Consider the following 21,792-nt stretch of genomic DNA (forward strand, 5'->3'; position numbering starts at 1 on the left):
TCGAGGCAATCTTTATTCCAGCCTCTGCTTCTTCCAGCCAACGTTCCCCATGATATACTCTGCATAGAAGTTAAATAAACAGTGTGACAATATACAACCTTGACGTACTCCTTTTCCTATTTGGAACCTGTTTGTTGTTTCATGTCCAGTTTTAACTGTTGCTACCTGACCTGCATACAGGTTTCTCAAGAGGCAGGGTAGGTGGTCTGAAAGGTCCCACCTCTTTCAGAATTTTCCAGATTTTATTGTGATCCACACAGTCAAAGGATTTGGCACAGTCAATGAAGCAGAAATAGATGTTTCTCTACAACTCTCTTGCTTTTTCCATGATCCAGAGGATGTTGGCAATTTGATCTCTGGTTACTCTGCCTTTTCTAAAACCAGCTTGAACATCTGGAAGTTCATGGTTCACGTATTGCTGAAGTCTGGCTTGGAGTATTTTGAGCATGACTTTACTAGTGTGTGAGATAAGTGAAGTTGTGCGGTCGTTTAAATCATTCTTTGACATTGCCTTTCATTGGGATTGGAATGAAGACTGACATTTACCAGTCCTGCGGCCACTGCTAAGTTTTCCAAATATGCTGGCATATTGAGTGCAGCCCTTTCACAGCATCATCTTTCAGAATTTGAAATAGATCAACTGGAATTCTGTCACCTCCACTAGCTTTGTTCGTATTGATGCTTTCTAAGGCCCACTTGACTTCATATTCACTTAACTTCACTTTCCAAGATGTCTGGCTCTAGGTCTTTGATCACACCATCATGATTATCTTGGCTGTGAAGATCTGTTTTGTACAGTTCTTCTCTGTATTCTTGCCACCTTTTCTTAATATCTGCTGCTTCTCTTAGGTCCATATCATTTCTGTCGTTTATCTAGGTCATCTTTTCATCAAATGTTCCCTTAGTATCTCTAACTTTCTTGAAGAGATTTCTTGTCTTTCCCATTCTGTTGTTTTCCTCTATTTCTTTGCATTGATCGCTGAGCAAGGCTTCCTTATCTCTCCTTGATATTCTTTGGAACTCTGCGTGCAGATGCTTATACCTTTATTTTTTCTCCTTTGTTTTTCGCTTCTTTTCTTTTCATAGCTATTTGTAAGGCCTCCCCAGACAGCCATTTTCCTTTTTTTTCATTTCTTTTCCATGGGGATGGCCTTGGTCCCTGTCTCCTGTACAACGTCATGAACTTTCGTCAATTGTTCATCAGGCATTCTATCTATCAGATATAATCCCTTAAATCTATTTCTCATTTCCACAGTATAATCATAAGGGATTTGATTTAGGTCATATCTGAAAGGTTTAGAGGTTTTCCCTACTTTCTTAAATTTAAGTCTGGATTTGGCAATAATGAGTTTATGATCTGGGTCACAGTCATCTCCCGTCTTGTTTTTGCTAACTTTATAGAATTTTTCCATCTTTGGCTGCAAAGAATACAATCAATCTGATTTCAGTGTTGACCATCTGTTGATGTCCATATGTGGAGTCTTCTCTTCTGTTGCTGAAAGGGGTTGTTTGCTACGACCAGTGTGTTCTCTCTGCAAAATTCTATCAGTCTTTGCCCTGCTGCATTCCATGCTCCAAAGCCAATTTTGGCTGTTACTCCAGGTGATTTTTGAATTCCTACATTCTCATTCCAGTCCCCTATATGAAAAGGACATCATCTTTAGGTGTTAATTCTAAATGGTCTTGTAGGTCTTCATAGAACCATTCACTCTCTGCTTTTTAAGTGTTACTGGTTGGGGCATAGGCTTGGATTAATGTAATATTGAATGGTTTGTCTTGGAAATGAACAGAGATCATTCTGATCATTTGGCGATTGCATCCAAGTAAAACATTTCGGACTCTTTTGTTCTCCATGATAGCTACTCCATTTCTTCTAAGGGATTCCTGCCCACAGCAGTAGATATAACGGTCATCTGAGTTAAATTCACCCATTCCAGTCCATTTGAGTTCACTGATTCCTAGAAGGTCTACGTTCACTCCTGCCATCTCCTGTTTGACCACTTCCGATTTGTCCTGATTCATGGACCTAACATTCCAGGTTCGTATGCAATATTGCTCTTTGCAGCATCGGACCTTGCTTCCATCTCCAGTCCCATCCACAACTGGGTACTGGCTTTGCTTTGGCCCCATCCCTTCATTTTTTCCTGAAGTTATTTCACCACTGATCTCCAGTATCTTATTGGGTACATGCCGACCTAGGGAGCTCCTCATTCAATATCCTATTTTTTTGTCTTTTAATACTGTTCTTGGGGTTCTCGATGCAAGTATACTGAAGTGGTTTGCCATTCCCTTCTCCAGTAGACCACATTCTGTCACACCTCTCCAACATGACCCGCCCATCTTGGGTGGCCCCACACAGCATTTCTTAGTTTCACTGAGTTAGAGAATGCTGTGGTCCATGTGATCAGATCTACTAGCTTTCTATGATCACGATTTCAGTGTGTCTGCCCTCTGATGCCCTCTCTCAATACCTACCGTCATATTTGGGTTTCTCTGACCTTGGTTGTGGGGTATCTCTTCACGGTTGCTCCAGCAAAGCACAGCCACTGCACCTTACCTTGGATGAGGGGTATCTCCTCACGAGTGACCCTCCTGGTCTTGAATGTGGAGTAGTTCCTCTCAGCCCTCCTATGCCCGCGCAGCCAGGGCTACTTGGACTTGGGGTAACTCCTTTCGCCTGTTGGCCCTGGCCTTGGGCATGGGGTAGCTCCTCTTGGCCGCCGCCGAGAATCACTTTTATTTCAGAAACCAAATAGATCTACTGATGTGATTTATCTGTATTAAAATTATTTACGAATGAGGTTTTGCAGGCTTATGGTTTTGGTTGCTATTTAGGTAAGCAGCCTGTATTTTAAGTTGATGCTGAAGTAAACGCTTGTTAAAAATTACCCTTCAATTTGTAGGAGACCAGTGACATTGTGATGTCACAGCTACCCTTCCACTGCTAGCAGAACAGTGCATTTTAGAACCACTGTGATGGTCTAGGGAGTTTCCCCCTTAGGCGAGCCAAGCAGCATTTGAATTTGCTGTGTGTAAAATCAGAAAAATGAGAAAGGTATCTGAAGAAAGATTTTTCTGAGATGGCACATATTTCTTCAGAAATGTAAGATGTGACTCCTAACGATGAATCCACTGGTTCAGAAATCTCCATCAGACCTTTGTATGATTATACACTTGCTGGGGATTCGGTTTTGCGATCTCTTATTGAAGAATATGCTTTTCAGGCTTTGTCTGAGGAAGTTCTGATAAAAAGGCCTCGTTACACATTTTCTATCTCTGAAACAGGTGAGCTGAATGATTTTCTTTCACTCACTTTTCCACAAAAATTGTGGAATATAGTGGAAAGTGATCAATTTCAATCTATTTGGTGGGATGAGAGTGGCACTTGTATAGTGATGAACGAAGAACTTTTCAAGAAAGAATTCTTGGAAAGAAAGTCGCCTTTCAGAATAATTGAAACCAATAATATGAAAAGTTTAGTTCGACAGCTGAACCTTTATGGGTTTAGTAAAAAGCGACAACCTGTTCAAAGATCTGCTTCACTATCTGACTTTCTGGAAGAAGAAAACAAATCTCTCTTTTGAGCAATGTATCCCCAAATTTTCACTTATTAGCAATATGTAAAATTAAATCATGTGACCTAGAAAGCATGTTACCATATGTAGGTAAAACGGAATTCAAATTTGAGATAGCAATTTGTTGAAAAAGCTTTATTTTTTGAAGCTGAGAACAGCTGGAGGATATAATATTTAATATTTAACAAACTTTCCAATCAACTTGAAACAAGATACGAGTCTTGAAGTTACTTATGGTATTTACTATATATATACAACATATTTTTAGATGAGGAGCACATTTGTTTCTAACATGTTAGTTGTTAAAACTACTCTGGAGGCGTTTGGTTTGATGGAATTTAATTGGTATCATTCAAGGAATTATTTTTTCTTTTCTAATTTTATTTATTGTAATTGGAGGCTAATTACTTTACATTATTGTATTGGTTTTGCCATACATAGACATGAATATACCCCTGGTGTACATGTGTCCCCATCTTGAATCCCCTTCCACCTCCCTCCCCATCGCATTTCTCTGGTTCATCCCAGTACACCAGCTCCACACATGCTATATCTTGCATCGAACCTGAACTTGTGATTCGTTGCACATATGATAATATACATGTTTCAATGCCATACTCCCAAATCATCCCACCCTAGCCCTTTCCCACAGAGTCCAAAAGACTGTTCTATACATCTGTGTCTCTCTTGCTGTCTCATTTACAGGGTTATCGTTATCACCATTCAAATTCCTTATACATGTGTTAGTATACTCTATTGGTCCTTTTCTTTCTGCCTTAAATCACTCTGTATAATAGGCTCCAGTTTCATCCACCTCATTGGAACTGATTCAAATAATTTTTAATGGCTGAGTAATACTCCATTGTATTTATGCACCACAGCTTTCTTATATATTCGTCTGCAGACGGACATGTAGGTTACCTCCATGTCCTGGCTGCGATAAACATTGGAGTACATGTGTCTGTATCAATTCTGGTTTCCTCGGTGTGTATGCCCAAGAGTGTGATTGCTGGGTGGTATGGCAGCTTTATTTGCAGTTTTTGAAGGAATCTCCACACTGTTCTCCATAGTGGTTGTGCTGTTTGCATTCCCACCAACAGTGTAAGAGGGCTCCCTTTTCTCCAAACCTCTCCAGGAATTATTGCTTGTAGACTTTGGAATATAAGCCATTCTGAATGGCACAAAATAATACCTCATTTTGGTTTTGATTTGCATTTCTCTGATTATGAGTGACGTTGAGCATCTTTTCGTGTGTTTGTTAGCCATCTGTATGAAGGAATAAACTTTTATAGTTTAGTTTTTTTTTTTTTTTTTTAGTTTTTATGGCAGTTTTACCTTGGTTTAAAAAGAAACTAAATAATTGTTTCCTTTGACTTTAGTTACAGATCTACTATAATCCAAATTTCAAAAGAGGCTATCCTCAACTTTTAGTAAGAATAGAAAGAAGATTTGGGATTAAAAATGTGTCTGCAATATCTTCATTAGTTCGAGATTGCAAGAAGAAGCATGTTAAAGAAAGTGTCAATGTAGATGATCGTAACTCTGATTTTCTTCCTGAAACTAGTGGAGAGAGTACATTTTCAGCCACCACTTTAAGTGTGCCTTTCATACAAAAGCCTCACATCAGCCAGACAGTCGCTAATACAAGAGATCTAGCTCTGTGTGACTTACCTTCCCCATCATCAATATCAGTTAGCCAAACAGAACAGATTGTGGGAGATCAACCTGCTGTTTTAAATCAGTTGAGCATTTTTAAGTGGCACTCACATAGCAGCTACACTCAGGTAAATGGCCACGTTGAGGACTTGCCTACTACAACTACATCGACTTCTCAGAACCACATCGTATCTCCATTTCAGGGCAGTTATTCTAGGCTGATGGTGGAGTCTTCTAAGTTTCCAGATAGATATAGTAATATATCAGCCCATGACAGTCCTTTCCGTGACCTTCAAAAGAGAGGCAACTCATGCACCTCAGTGCCAAAGATCACTTATACATCTGCCTCCTCTCTTTCCAGTCAACCCATCAAAAATCATCGTTATGTGAAAACCATGCTAATTAAAACGGACCTATCAAATAAATGCCAGATTATGGAGCCTAATGAAGATTGAAATTTTTGTTGGGAGATGTCAACAAATACCTACAATTCTTGTATTTGAACAATAAAGTTGCATGTTCGTCTTCATAGTTTCATTTTATTTTTTCAAACAATGAAGAGAAAAATGAGGCTTAGTTTAATGTCTGGCTATTTTACTGCACTGTTTTATAAACTCTTCAGAAAAAGAAAATATTCATTATGCATCCTATGTCGATGACACCTGATCTAATATTTGTAAGCAAGAAAATGAGAACAAAAGGAAAAGAGGTAACGGATGTAATGTGATTTCTGCAATCACCCCTGCTGAAATGAACGGGTGTCTACATTAGGAGTATGTGGCTGAAGGAAGAGATACAAATAAAATAAAATTTAGAAAAAAATGGAAATGCATAGTATGCACCTTAGTGCATTCACAGTTACGTTATATTCTATTAGATACTGGTAGATTCTTAAAAGGGTAGACAGCAGGTTATCTTCAGTATAGAAATTCGTTATGTACTTGAAAATATAAAATCATGATCATCAAAATCATGATCACCACTGTACTGTCACTGTGACACCAAAGATAACATGACATAATCAGTGACTGGCCCATGGTCACCACAAGATATGAATTTTACAAGTGATAATGTATAGGGACATTTTTGTTCTGCTGTCCTTAAGTGAAAGTGACAGTGAAGTAGCTCAGTCGTGTCCGACTCTTTGCGACCCCTGTAGACTGTAGCCTACCATGCTCCTCCATCCATGGGATTCTCCAAGCAAGGATACTGGAGTGGGTTGCCATTTCCTTCTGCAGGGGTCTTCCCGACCCAGGGATTGAACCCGGGTCTCCCAAATTGCAGGCAGACTTTATAATGTCTGAGCCACCAGGGAAGATGCTGTCCTTAAGGCACGCCTTTATTTGCTGACACCATGATTCCACCCTATATTTCCTAATGCATGTTTAGATGTTGCTTATCAGTTCCCACAGAGATAGAGTAAATTCCTGGTGGTGATTGTAGCACATCAGTATGATTAACAAGTTCTGTGAAGACATGGTATCTTTTTTCCTTAATAATTTCATTATCTTTCTCTTATACTGTGGTTCCGGAGCTACAATCTCTCAACCTAATTTCAGCCATGCTAAGCCCCTTCTCACAATTTTGTCTCAACTTTTTCTTGGGGTTGGAAGGAACTGCCATTTGCCCTCCTACCAAGCTGAGCCCAGATATCAGGACTTCCGTGGGTTTTGGGCCTACTCTCTTTATGTATCTTTCACATCAGCTAAAATTAGAGCCTGAAAATGATACATTTTAAGTACTTACTAAATTATCAATAAAGAAATGCCATAATCAATCAAATGCTATATACATTACTCAACATATTCCTATAACCTTCAGTATTATCATAATTGACCTTTCCTCTTTAGTGATAACTTTCCATGTTGATAAATATTTATTATATTTACATGAATGTTAAATGTGGGAATTTAAATTATAATAAGACTGCTGCTCTCATGAAATTTACAGTCTATAAGAACCCATTCTAAGCATGTAGTTTCAGGCCCAAGTGCCCTAAAATTCAATAGTAGTTGTGGAGACACATATATAAAAAAAGAATCATTAATTTTAATAATCTAGAAAAGTCATGGAGTAAGCAGGGATCAATATCAATGGTTGATCCCAAGTATATTTCACAACGAAATACTCAGAACAACGTGCCTGCTTGTTGGACTATCCAGATATCATGAACACTACCTAGAAATCTTTGAAATCTCAAATTTGGGGTCATTCCTTTAGATGATGGTGGCAACATCAAGTCAGATCCCTGTTTCGCGGTGGTTACCCACATAGGACAACACCAAATTAAGTTGACCACTTTTAATTCTTGCAACTAAAGAACAGTGAAATCTGTGGAATATCTGTGTAGATAAGGGAGTGGTCCACAAACATACTTTTTCTTTCATTGAAAAATTACATTCAATGTAGGTGAGAATGCCATGTTTAGAGAGGTGAGCATTTTGAAGCCATGCTAAATGTTACTGAAATTGGTGTCCATAGTTATGATTTCAAGCTCAAATTTCAATGCTCTTGTTTTAGATTTCTGGTTTTTAATGAAACTAAGAGGCACTTACTCCTTGGAAGGAAAGTTATGATGAACCTAGATAGCATATAAAAAGCAGAGACATTACTTTGCCAACCAAGGTCTGGCTAGTCAAGACTATGGTTTTTCCAGTGGTCATGTATGGATGTGAGAGTAGGACTGTGAAGAAAGCTGATCGCCGAAGAATTGATGCTTTTGAAATGTGGTGTTGGAAAAGACTCTTCAGAGTCCCTTGGATTGCAAGGAGATCCAACCAGTTCATTCTAAGGGAGATCAGTTCTGAGTGTTCATTGGAATGATTGGTGCTGAAACTGAAACTCCATTACTTTGGCCATCTCATGCGAAGAGTTGACTCATTGGAAAAGACTCTGATGCTGGGAGGGATTTGGGGCAGGAGGAGAAGGGGACGACAGAGAATGAGATGGCTGGATAGCATCACCGACTTAATGGAGATGAGTTTGGGTGAACTCCACGTGTTGGTGATGGACAGGGAGGCCTGGTATGCTGTGATTCATGGGGTCGCAAAGTGTCAGAAAAGAATGAATGACTGAACTGACTAACTGACTGACGATGTTGTCAAATTTTCATCCTTTGAGCAATATCACCTTAAAGGTGATTCCATTTGCTATTTGATTGCCATGTACTGATTATTCATTCTCAGTCCCTTTTAGCTTCTTTTCATGTTCTGCTTTGACTGGCAGGTCCTTCTCAAAAAGAACAGGAATAATCCACTTAGTCCTCTGTGATAACTTGGAAAAGACATGGAGAAAGACATTCAATATATCATGTTGAAAAGTTACTGTTTTTGTTCCCTCCTGAAACAAAAACAGTACTAACCTGTACTAACTGCATTAACCTGTACTTCAATTGTCCTACCAAGGGAAACCTGGTAAGATGGTCCATTACCTTTGTTATCAATTCCCATATGGCTTTAAAATATCACTACCAGTCATTCTCTAAAGCTTATAGAGAAAATAGCTCAATACCTTAGAGAAGCATTGTACATGAATTCAATTTTCTTTCCTTTATGTATTTACTTTATAATGGGTGCCTAAAATTGTAAAACTGAAAACAAAAAAATAAGTGAGGTAAATACAGACGATTGGGGCAAAAAGTAGAAAAATTGATGGGAGAAGGTCAGGGGATGAAATTGGATGCTTAAAATATAGCAAGCAAATGTGTCACTGAAGGGCCTAAAAGGTCAATATGACTTCAATATTGTTACACTACAACTTTATTTTCATTAACTCACACAATAGTTTTTCATGCAAAATATTGTAAGTTCCCATGGGATGTAGATCAATGTTCTATCTTTTGAAACATTCTGATTTAAAATGTCACTAGAGTGAAATCATTTAACTACAAAATGACTTCCAACATTAGGCCTAGAAACAGATAACAGAGAACTCTGTGCATTTCATAGGTGAGTACTTTTGTTTTCTTTTCCTTTCATAATTTTGTTTTGGGTATGTAAGATTATGACTCTCCGTGTGTGTGTGTGTGTGTGTGTATCAGATTAAGAATGTGATTGTGAGGGTATTTCTGAGTTCTCTTTTGGACTTTTATGTTGGAGATTTTGGCTGAAGAAACGGCTAATTCAATAGTATAAAGAGGCACAAATTAAAATGTCCATTCAAAAGTCTGCTTTAGTATTTCAAAGTACAAGACAAATGAATGAGTCTCAGAGATTGAAAGCATTTCGATAATAACCAAGCTACTCCACCCTAAGATACTTAAAATCTATGACACTGTCACAATCAGCCCACCAAAATTTGAGAGGGGCCTTAGTAGTCTGTGATGTCTGGCAATATCAAAAACACACACCTACTAATTTGGCAATACCAGAGAAGCTAAGTAGATGTGCGGAGTTTCAACCAGGACTTCGTATAATAGGATACTATCTTCCTATAGGAAGTGGCACACTCACCAATATGAATAGCATTCTTAGGGATCAAAGAAACTAATGATGAAATCTGTAATTCGGTTGTCACATGGTAGAAATGGCCTTCCTCCTTCACAAGGGTATCAGTTAAAATAGACAATTAAATAGAAGGAATTGATAACATGGCCCACATACTTCGTAGATAAAATCTTCAATATCCAAGCCCTACCACACTGATAAGATGATGACTATACAGGAATTCTGGTTTCAGCTCTACGTGGCAATCATCATATAATGCACCGAAACATATATATGATTATATGTGCAACGAATCTCCAGTCCAGGTTCGATGCATGATACAGGATGCTCAGGGCTGGTGTATTGGGATTAAACCAGAGGAATTGGATGGGGAGGGAGGTGGTATTGGGGTTCAAGATGGGGAACACATGTGCACCCGGGGCAGATTCATGTCAATGTATGCCAAAACCAATACAATAATGCAAAGTAATTAGCCTCCAATTAAAATAAATAAATAAATAAAAAGAATGTATGAATATTTGAGATGCACTGATAGTGAAAATGATTAAGGCAATAGTCTTGAGATCTGATTCAAAGAGGAAAACAGTGTACTCCCTGTCTTCAGTTTCATGGGACTTCACATGCATTCACACAGTTGCACAATTCTCAACCCTCGTCTGAAGAAAAAAACTGTGACATTAAAAGAGGAATGGTCTATGTACAGAGAAGGCAAGTAGCAAAGTTTAAATGAATCCAGTCTCCTACCTACATCCTTGCTTAGTAATGTAACCCCTTGTAAGCTTTCCTAAGGGTAACTAGAATACACAAGTCAGAGATGCTTCTCCCAGGATTACAGAGTTTGATTGAGGAGATATAAGTTTGCTTAACTCTCACCTCATCCTTAAGATCAAACATCAGCCTGTTAACACATCAGAAGATGGGCAGTTCTAGAAGACACTTACAGACAATACCTGCTTCTGCCTAAGACCAAGATTGTAGATCCAAGTGGCTGATGCGGTAAGGTTTCTGTCTCAGGATACCACATGACTCCGCAGGAGTTCTCCTTTTCTGGGAAGCTCTCCAAAAACATTGTGAGAAGTACAATGTGAGGGAGGAAAAGAAGGAAACTGACAAGAGCATTGTTCTTTCTAATTGTCCTGAATATCACTTACCATCTCAGGTACAATGACAGGCTTACCATTCTCTCTGAACTATCTCCCAGCACTGCCAAGACTAATTTTTTGATGTAGCTCAGTCACTCAGTCTTGTCTGAGTCTTTGTGACTCCATGTACAGCAAGAACCCGGGGGTCGCCTGCCCTTCAAATCTCCCAGAACTTTCTCAAATCCATGACCTTTGAGTCAGTGATGTTTTGGGGCCATCTCGCCCTCTGCCGTTCCCTTCTTCTCCTGTGCCCTATCTTTCCCAGCATTGGATTCGTCCCAGTGATTTTGCGCTAGGACTCATGTGACCGATATATTGGCTCCTCATGTTCAGCATGGGTCCTTCTCAGACAGTCAGAGATGGTTTCCTTCACGATTTTCCAGTTTGAACTCCACGCTCACCATGGAACTCTCACACATCTTCTCCAGGCGTTGTTGCAAAGCATCAATATTATGGCACTCAGTTCTTGTGGTTCTGCTCATTCCTCCACTCGTTCCTCCTGAAAATCACATTGACTAGTCAGGTATTTTTCAGTAAGCTCTCAGCTTTTTAACATAGTGTCTAGATTGGTCACAGCTTTTCATCAAAGTACAAGTTCCTTTAAATTTCATAATTGCAGTCAATTCGGCAGTGATATCGGGGGTCAAGAAAGAGAAACCTGTCACTAATCCAATTGTATCCCATCGATATATCTCAAAATGATGGGACCAAATTCCATGAGCTTATTTTTGTGTGTGTGTGTTGGTCTTTATATTGTGTTTTAATCCAGTTTTTCCACTCTCCCCTTTCACCTTCATCAGAAGGATCTTTACTTCCTGGTATATTTTACCGATTTTTGTGCTGTCATCTTATAACTGAGGTTAATCATTCTTCTCACAGTAATTTTGTTTCCAACTTCAGATTCTTTCAGCAAATTACTTTCCATGATGCAGTCTGCACAGAAGTCAAATGAGCTGTGTGACAATATATAGCCTTGATGTACCAGTTCATTTTTCCGTGTTCAATTCCAACTGTTGTGTCTTCACCTGCATGCACATTTCCCAGGAAACCGGTAAGGTGGTCCCATATTCTTATCTCTTTAAGAAAGTCCCACTATTTGTTGTGACCGATATAGTTGAAGAGCTTCCCTGGTGGCTCAGATGCTAAAGCATCTGCCTGCAATGTGGCAGACCCAGCTTTGATCAGTCCATGGTGTCACAAAGAGTCAGAAACAACTGAAAGACCTCATTTTCACAAACAGTCTATGTAACAGAGACAATAAAGTAGATCTTAATAATTTATGAAATCTCCTTGATTTTTCTATGATCCAAACTTCAATTCAGGTTTACATTAAGATTAAATGACTAACTACACCTCCCTGTTATGCTTTGTTTTGTTCTGCCCTTTTATTCTCTGGCTCTCTCTCTTTCAAGCTGTCATCTACCAATTGTTACATTCCTGGGCCCTTGCCATCTTCCCATACAAGAATTAAATTATGCCCATGCCACTCTCTGACCTTTGACACCCAGTTAAAACAGTTAAGATTCCAGAGCTGAAATAAGGAATCTGTGTTCTGGGAAAATGTCAGCACAGTTTGACAAATAGCTAGATATTTTCATGGACTGACTTTTGAGCCCAATTCCTGTACCACCTCTCATCCTGGAAAGAACTATAGTTCCTTAAGCAGATTGCAATTCCTCATTAGCAGACATTTCAGGAAAAGTAAATCTGTTTATTTGCATGTTCAAAATCAATGATGTACCAATTGCATATATATGTATATAACCTCCCATCAAACTGATTAATTCATGTCAACTAAAGTTTGTTCTTTCACCGGCATGCATAAAGGAATTACAAAGCTAGCCTAGAAATAGGTTCAGAATTTCTGATTTCGCAGAAAATAAGGGGACATTGAGTGCAACTCTTTCCATGGAGGCATCACAAATAATCCTTCTATAAAGGAAACACTTCTTCCAGAGCATCAAATGGATATTAGCAGAAGACCTTGCTCAACAGTGAGGTCTATATGGAAACTAGACATAACTGGAAGAATAGAGGGAAGATGGGAGGAGGACGAGAGGAATAGAAGCAAGACTCTGTCTTGGGGTGGGAGATGCAGAAGCAGGGAGTAGATTGAGGATCCAGGCAAGTCACCTGACTCAACTTAATTTAACTTTGACTGAAAAGAAGCAAAGTGAAGAAGCTGATGAAATATAGTTTGCCTAGAGTGAAAATCGATCAGAGAATGTGTGGTTTGGTCCTGCATGCCCCATATGGTAGTGCAGATCAACTAGTGTAAAAGAGCCTGGAAGATCAAACATGGGGTTAGAAAGACAAACTGGGAGGGAAAGTGCTTTTGACTGTGGAGATGGAGCTATGCATCTGGGATGACAAATTGTGTAGAAAGGAATGCATTTTGAAAAATCCCAAACTGACAAAGAAGTGAGAACTTAGGGCTCAGTCACACAGAGGAGGTGGTGACAGCATTAAATTTCCCCCTCGTGCCACATGCAAAGACTTACTATCAGGCAAGAGAAAAAGACTAGCTAGAACTATCATGCATGCTTCTGCCACCACAGGCTAGAAACCTATCCTATTAGGGCCATGATTTTATTGCCCATGGTCGCTGGCTTCCCCGAAAAACTGATACCACCAGGGTTTCTAAAGTCCCAGCAGCTGTACCTCTTGCTCCTGTGCTCACCAAGGCAGTCCCAAGTGTTCCACAAGGGTCTTGGGGGTAGCCTTCTCTGGTGACCACACGGAGTGGTTGTTCTCATACTACATCTGAGACTCAGGATCAGGGAAATGAAGGAAAAGGATTGAAAACTTTCCCACCAGCTGAGCAAGCCGCAGATTAAATACATGCAATCAACTCTGCAGATGCTTTCTCTATGGGATAAAAGAGGGCAATAGATTTCCAGTGAATGAAAATACACAGGCTCTTGCAGCTCTCAGAACCAATAGGAGTTATCCCAGTTTAGAGTCTGACCTGTCCTTACTGACGATCCAGAGTTAAGTTCTGCCCACATTTGGGCGAGTTTTCTAGAGAGGTGGATTTGTGCTGTGGCTCATGTTCAGGACCAGAACCCTGACAGCAGAGACCCGAGGTAAAATTCATTGTACTTATGATGTTCTGCTATGCCACTTGGTCGTTCACTCTTTGTCTCACTTGAAAGCATTCTTATTATTCCTGCTTACTTGGTGTTTTAAGATTGTTTATATCCTATATATTTTTTGTATGTCTATATTGTCTACTTTTGTTTCCTGCTTTCTGTGCCTTTTCTTGATGTTGTTTCTTGTCATTTTGGTTTTAATAAATATATATTTCCATATTAACTGTGATTTTCTCTTGTTCTGAGGAAAAACCTTGTCGTTTTTGTCAGAGATTTAGCCTTTATTCTTCATGTGTCACTCTACTCTGGTGTTGTTTTATGTCTTACAAGTTAATTGTTAGGTTCTCTTGTTGATTCTGTGTTCTTCCCTATTGTCATTACTGCTTCTATTATTTCACTTGTGGTTTGATTTTGATTTCTTACCATTTGTCTGTCTTCCTTTGTTCCTTCTGTCTAGATTTTATTATGTGATCTTGGTTCTCTGACTGGAAGTTGGGCCTGATCACCTAGGGCTTCAGTGCTGTATCATAGACCACCAGAGAATTCCTGGCTCCAACGAATATTAATTGGTGAGATTCTCTGTGAAGGCCTCCATCTAAAATGAAGAACCATTCCACCAAAAAGCCTATACTATCCAGAGCTGCTGCCTCACAACACATAAAATGCAAGACAGAAACACAAGCCAAATCATCCCCAGATGGACAGTCTAAAGTCCACTAAACCCATGCACACCAGCAAAAGACCCCTCTGACACGGTTCTACCATGAGAGAGCGAAGCATCACCTGTTGCTACAAGAATGTAGTTGCTAGTCTCTCCTCCTCCAAAGAAACACAAACCACTGGACCAAACTTATACACTCACGATACAGACTGGAAGCAAGTACTACCATACTGCAAACCCGGGCAGAAAAGACTAGTTACACAGTAAGCTAAGCAAATCTGAACACAGTGAAGCATTTTGCAGTCAAAGAAACAAGGTAAAACCACATAAGACATAATTAAAGAGGAAATAGAAATTGTCGCAGAAAAATAATTGAGAGTAACGATAGTAAAGATGATCAAACCTCTCTGAAAATAAATGGAGATCATGCAAGAAACATTTCAAAAGGGCATAGAACAACTAAATAACAACAAGAAATGGATGATAGCACAATAACTGCCATACGTGTACTGTAGGCTTCTCCATGCCTTTGTACAGCATAGCCAGAACGACATTGGAAAACAATTATCTCCCAGAACCAGAAGAATGCAGTTTCTTCGCAAGGTCAAATGAAATATTTCTGAATAAATCACAAACTGGATCACTAATCAGGACTTGATAAATTTAAGATAATCAAAAATGTTTCAGGCCTTATCATTTTTTTTTTTTTTACCACAGTGTTATGATTTACATGTCATTCACGGGTGGGGGAGAAAAAAACAAACAAGAAAAAAATAAAAGCATAAATAACAAAGAAAAAACTGAAAAGCATGAATATATTGAGGCTCATGTACACACCTCTTCATGGTCAAGAAATCAATGAAAAAATCAGAGAGAAAAAAAAAGTGTGTGTGTGTGTGTGTGTGTGTGTGTGTATCAGTTCAGCTCAGTCCATCAGTCGTGTAGGACTCATTACGACCTCATGAATCAGAGCACCTCAGGCCTCCCTGACCATCACCAACTCATAGAGTTCACTCAAACTCACATACATAGATTCTGTGATGCCATCCAGCCATCTATTTCCCTGCCTTCCCCTTCTCCTTCTGTCCCCAATCTCCAGCATCAGAGTCTTTTTCAGTGAGTCAACTAGTCGCATGAGGTGGCCAAAGTATTGGAGTTTCAGCTTTAGCATCAGTCCTTCCAATGAACACCCAGGACTGATCTCCTTTAGAATGAACTGGTTGGATCGCCATGCATCCAAGGGATTCTCAAGAGTCTTCTCCAAAACCACAATTCAATAACATCAATTCTTCGGCAATCAGCTTTCTTCCCAGTCCAACTCTCACATCTGTACATAACCACTGGAAAAACCATAGGCTGACAAGACGGGCCTTTGTCGGCAAAGTAATGTCTCTGCTTTTTCTTATGCTATCTAGGTTGGTCATAGCTTTCCTTCCAAGGAGTAAGCGTCTTTTAATTTCATGGCTGAAATCAGCATCTGCAGTGATTTTGGAGCCCAAAATCATAAAGTCTGACACTGTTTCCCAATCTATTTCCCATGAAATATATACTCATAAAAACTAATGACAATGAATTTGTGATTGCATAAAACCCAATAAACAGGATAAAACACTATCTAAACTTACAACTAAAGCAATTAGAGAAAGAAGAATAAACACAAAATTCAAAATTGGCTTTGGGAAAAAAAGAAAACATAGAGAATAGAACAGGAAAAAAAAGATGAAATAGTAGCAAAGATCAATACTACTAAAAGGGGGCTCTTGGAGAGAATAAAGAAAATACATAAAGCTTGAGCCAGATTCATCAACAAAAGAGGGAGACCACACAAATCAATAAGTTATACATAAGAAAGGAGACATTATAACCAACAGCACAGAAATATCAAAGGATCATGATAGATTACAATAAAGAACTTTAAACCAATAAAATGTAGAATATGGAAGCCACAGACTACTTCTTAGGATCTCAACTAAGAGGAAACAGAAAATAGGAACACAACATTACAACCCCTAATATTGAAACTGCTATGAAATATCTGTCAGCTAACAACATTCAAAGACCAGATGATGTCACAGATGTTTTATGAACCATTAAGTTAAATGTTAACATATGGGTTTCTTAAACTTTTCCAAAATACTACAACGGTAGGAAAACCCACAAACTCATCCTACGAGTACAGTATCACCTAATAGCAAAGAAAAAGTTAACACAGAAAAGGAAAATTATAGACCAGTATCATATAGATAAACATAGAAGCAAACATCCTCAATAAAATATTCCAAAGAAGAATCCAACAACACATTAAAAGTATCGAACTGCTTTAATATGTGAGGTTTTCCCCAGAAAAGCAGACATTCTCCAGTAGCTGGATATCAAACCATGAGATACAGCATAACAAATTTCAGGATTAAAACCATATGATGACCTCAGTTCAGTTCAGTTCAGTTCAGTCTCTCAGTCTGTCTGACTCTTTGCAACCCCATGAATCACAGCACCCCAGGCCTCCCTGTCTATCACCAACTCCCGGAGTTCACTCAAACTCATGTCCATCCAGTCGGTGATGCCATTCTGCCAGCTCATCCTCTGTCGTCCCCTTCTCCTACTACCCCAATCTCTCCCAGCATCAAAGTCATTCCCAGTGAGTCAACCCTTTGCATGAGGTGGCCAAATATCGGAGTTTCAGCTTTACCATCAGTCCTTCCAATAAACACCCAGGACTGATCTCCTTTAGAATAGACTGGTTGGATCACCTTGTAGTCCAAGGGACTCTCAAGAGTTTTCTCCTACATCACGTTTCAAAAGCATCAATTCTTTGGTGATCAGCTTTCTTCACAGTCCAACTCTCATATCTGTACATGACCACTGGAAAAACCATAGCCTTGATTAGATGGACCTTTGTTGGCAAAGTAATGTCTCTACTCTTTTAATATGCTATCTAGGTTGGTGGTAACTTTTCTGCAAAGGAGTAAGCGTCTTTTAATTTCGTGGCTGCAATCAGCATCTCCAGTGATTCTGGAACCCTCAAAAAACTCACACTGTTTCCACTGTTTCCCCATCAATTTGCCATGAAGTGATGGTACCAGATGCCATGATCTTAGTTTTCTGAATGTTTAGCTTTAAGAAAAAAATTTTCACTCTCCTCTGACACATTCTTCCAGAGGTTTTTTAGTTACTCTTCATTTTCTGCCATAAGGGTGGTTTCATCTGCATATCTGAGGTTATTGATATTTCTCCTAGCAATCTTGATTCCCGCTTCTGGTTCTACATTCCAGCATTCTTCATGATGTACTCTGCATATAAGTTAAATAAGCAGGGTGACAATATACTGTCTTAATGTACTCCTTTTCCTATTTGGAACCAGACTGTTGTTCCATGTCCAGTTCTAACGGTTTCTTCCTTACCTGCATATAGGTTTCTCAAGAGGCAAGTCAGATGGTCTGGTATTCCCATCTCTTTCAGAATTTCCCACAATTTATTGTGATCCACACAGTCAGACTTTGACATAGTCAATGAAGCAGAAATAGATATTTTTCTGGAACTCTCTTGCTTTCTCCATGATGCAGCAGATTTGGCAATTTGATCTCTGGTTCCTCTGACTTTTCTAAAACCAGCTTGACCATCTGGAAGTTCATGGTTCACATATTGCTGAAGCCTGGCTTGGAGAATTTTGAGCATGATTTTACTAGCATGTGAGATGAGTGCAATTGTGCGGTAGTTCAAGCATTCCTTGGTATTGCCTTTCTTTGGGATTGGAATGAAAACTGATCTTTTCCACTCCTGTGGCCACTGCTGAGTTTTCCAAATTTGCTGGCATATTGAGTGCAGCACTTTCACAACATCATCTATCAGGATTTGAAACAGCTCAATTGGAATTCCATCACCTCCACCAGCTTTGTTCATAGTGATGCTTTCTAAGGCCAACTTGAATACACATTCCAGGAAATCTGGCTCTAGGTAATTGATCACACCTTCGTGATTAACTTGGTCGTGAAGATATTTTTGTACAGTTCTTCCGTGTATTTTTGCCACCTCTTTTTAATGATCACCTCAATAGATGCCAAAACAACAACAACAACAACAACTTTGATAAAATTCAACAAACATGTGTGATAAACAGTCTTTCCAGAAACTGAGCACAGCAAAAATTACCTCAACATAGTAAAGGCATACAAATCCAAACAACAATAAGGTATCATTTCACACTATTCTGTGTGGTGATCATCATAAAAATCGACAGTAGGGTCCTTCCTTGGTGGTCCAATGGCTAAGGCACCATGATTCCAAATCAGGGGTTCCATATTTGATCCCTGGTCATGGAACTAGACTCCATATGCAGCATTTAAGGCCTGGTGTAACCAACTAATGAAGGAAATATGTGTGTGTGTATGTGCATATATATATATATATATATTATAAATATATATAAATTTTAAAATACAATACAAATATAATTAAAATATATAAATAAAATAAAATATAAAAAATAAAATTTAAATTATATACATATGTATAATATATATATAATACAATTTTAAAATACAATACAAATATAGCTAAAATATATAAATAAAATAAAATATATGAAATATAATTTAAATTATATACATATTTATAATATAAATATAACATTTAAATATTTATAATATGAATTAATAACTAATATATATATATAGACACACACACATAAACATGAAAACAATGAATGAAGGAGATGATGTGAAGGAAAGGGAGCACTCTACATTGTTTTTCAGTTCAGTTCCGTTCAGTCGTGTCAGACTCTTTTGTCTATCACCAGCTCCCACTTAGATAGAGCAGAATATGAATGTTCCTTAGAAAATTAATAAAAATACCACATGCCCAAAATCCCACTCTTTGACATGTATACAGAAGAAGCCACCATTGGAAAAAAATATAAGCATGTGTATCCTAGTATCCACTGCAATACCATTTACATTAAACAAGTTATGTAACAATCTAGGTGTCCATCTACTGAAGAATGGATAAAGAAGTTATGTTTCATCCACAGGATGGAACATTTCTCATTCAGAAAAAGGAAAAACTTGCATTATTTCTAGAGATATGGATGTATTTGGAGCCTATTATATAGAGTCAAGTAATTCAGAAAAAGAAAGTCCAACATTGTAAATTAATGCATATATATGGAATTTAGAAACCTGTCTCTGAAGAATCTCTCTGAAGCATGGAAAAGTAAATGCAGAGGTAGAGATCTGACTTAGACAGAGTAGTGTAAGTAGAGAGTGGGACAGTTTGAGCCAGATGCCCTGACATATGTACAATACCAAGTATGAAGTAGTTAGCTGGTGAGAAGCTCCTCCTCAGGGCTCTGAGGTGCCCTAGACGAGTGGATTGTCAGGTAGCAGAGTAGGTTCAAGAGCAGATGGGAGGGTTGCTAAAAAGGGAGGCTCTTGTATATATATACTGATAGCCGATTTACACTGTGGTACAGCAGAAAGTAACAAACATTGTAAAGTTATTGTTCTCCAATTTCAAATTGTTTCTTAAATTGAAAAATGAAAGTCAGTGATTTGCCAACTTGGGCAAGTGACAAGAAATGCTTCACAGTGTACATGTCAAGTAAAATATGTACCGGTGCGTTTGTCAAGTAAAATCTGCACCAAGGACTGCTTTAGTATGTATAGACAAACCATAAAGCAAAAACTTCAAATTCAGAGCTAAAAGAGCCAGAATAAATTCAGACTCTAGATTCAAGTATTCCTCATTTCATTTGACTGCCATTTTTTTCTTTTATGTTTTTGATATTTTTAAACTTTATTTATTTTAATTGGAGGCTAATTATATTATTGCATTGGTCTCGCCGTACATTGACAGGAATCTGCCCCGGGTGCACAAGTGTTCCCCATCGTGAACCTCCTCCCACCTCCCTTCCCATGCCATCCCTCTGGTTCATCCCAGTACACCAGCTCCGAGTATCCTACATCATGCATCGAACGTGGACTGGCGATTTGTTTCACATATGATCATATACATGTTTCAGTGCCATTCTCCCAAATCATCCCACCCTCACCCTCTTCCACAGAGGTTCTGGGTTGGATGCACATCTCTGGTCTGAGCCACTCAGGTTCAGGTCCTTGCATACTCCACAAAAGCATAGACTTGGTTGAGCCTGCGTTTTGTGCCCTTCCCCCGTCTGAACAACTCAGGTGACCAGGTGTTTGGCCAGTGCGATAGCTGTGACTTATCACCTCCGTGGTCCCTGCTGCAGGGTGTTCTGGGCATACAAGCAGTGCACCTTCTCAGGAGTATGTAGACCAACCAGAAACACAAGAAGTCCTGGCCAGCAGGACTGCCTGCAGTTTGGTATCCGATGCCTTTCTGGGGCCGCAATTGCCCCTTCTGGCTCGGGCTGCCCTCCCCTGCCTATCTCTGTGGGGGATGGGCCTCTGCAGCTGGATATTTCTGCTCAGTCCTTTGTTCTGTGAGCGGGTCTGTCAGAGTCTTAGCTTAGAGCTTTTCACCGTTTTGTGGGGTAGATATCCCACAGTTTGCTTTTCTATCTTCAGTTAGATCTTTCAGATTGCCCTGAGGCCCTGAGGACCAGAGGTCGGGTCATCAATGCAGCCGACACCTCCCTGCCCAACCCCCACTTGCTAATGGCAGATGTGGGCATCTGTGCTACTTCTCCGCTGGGAGTTACCATTGGGCAAGTAATCTGTGGGTTTTGATTATTTCTTTCTTTTTCCTCCTGGTTATGTTGCCCTCAGAGGTTCCAAGGTTCATCACAGACTCACAAGTGAGAGTGTTTCCTGGTGTTCAGAAACTTCTCTCTTTTTTTATGCCTCCCTTCCTGAGACTGTGCTTTGCCTCTACTTCTTTTGTCTCTCTTTTTATCTTTTATGTTTTTTCCCACCTCTTTGGAAGACAATCAGCTGCTTTTCTTGGTGCCTGATGTCCTCTGCTAGCATTGAGAAGTTGTTTTGTGGAATTTACTCACTGTTCCAATGTTCTTTTGATGAGTTCTTGGGAAAAAGTGTTTTCAGCATCCTATTGACTATGCCAAAGCCTTTGACTGTGTCGATCACAATAAACTGTTGAACATTCTGAAAGAGATGGGAATACCAGACCACCTGACCTGCCTCTTGAGAAACCTATATGCAGATCAGGAAGAAACAGTCAGAACTGGACGTGGAACAACAGACTGGTTCCAAATAAGAAAAGGTGTACGTCAAGGTTGTATATTGT

The sequence above is a fragment of the Moschus berezovskii genome, chromosome Y (assembly GCF_049115385.1).
Source record: "Moschus berezovskii isolate FMDL1 chromosome Y, NW_MosBer_1.0, whole genome shotgun sequence".
In the NCBI taxonomy this organism is placed as follows: domain Eukaryota; kingdom Metazoa; phylum Chordata; class Mammalia; order Artiodactyla; family Moschidae; genus Moschus; species Moschus berezovskii.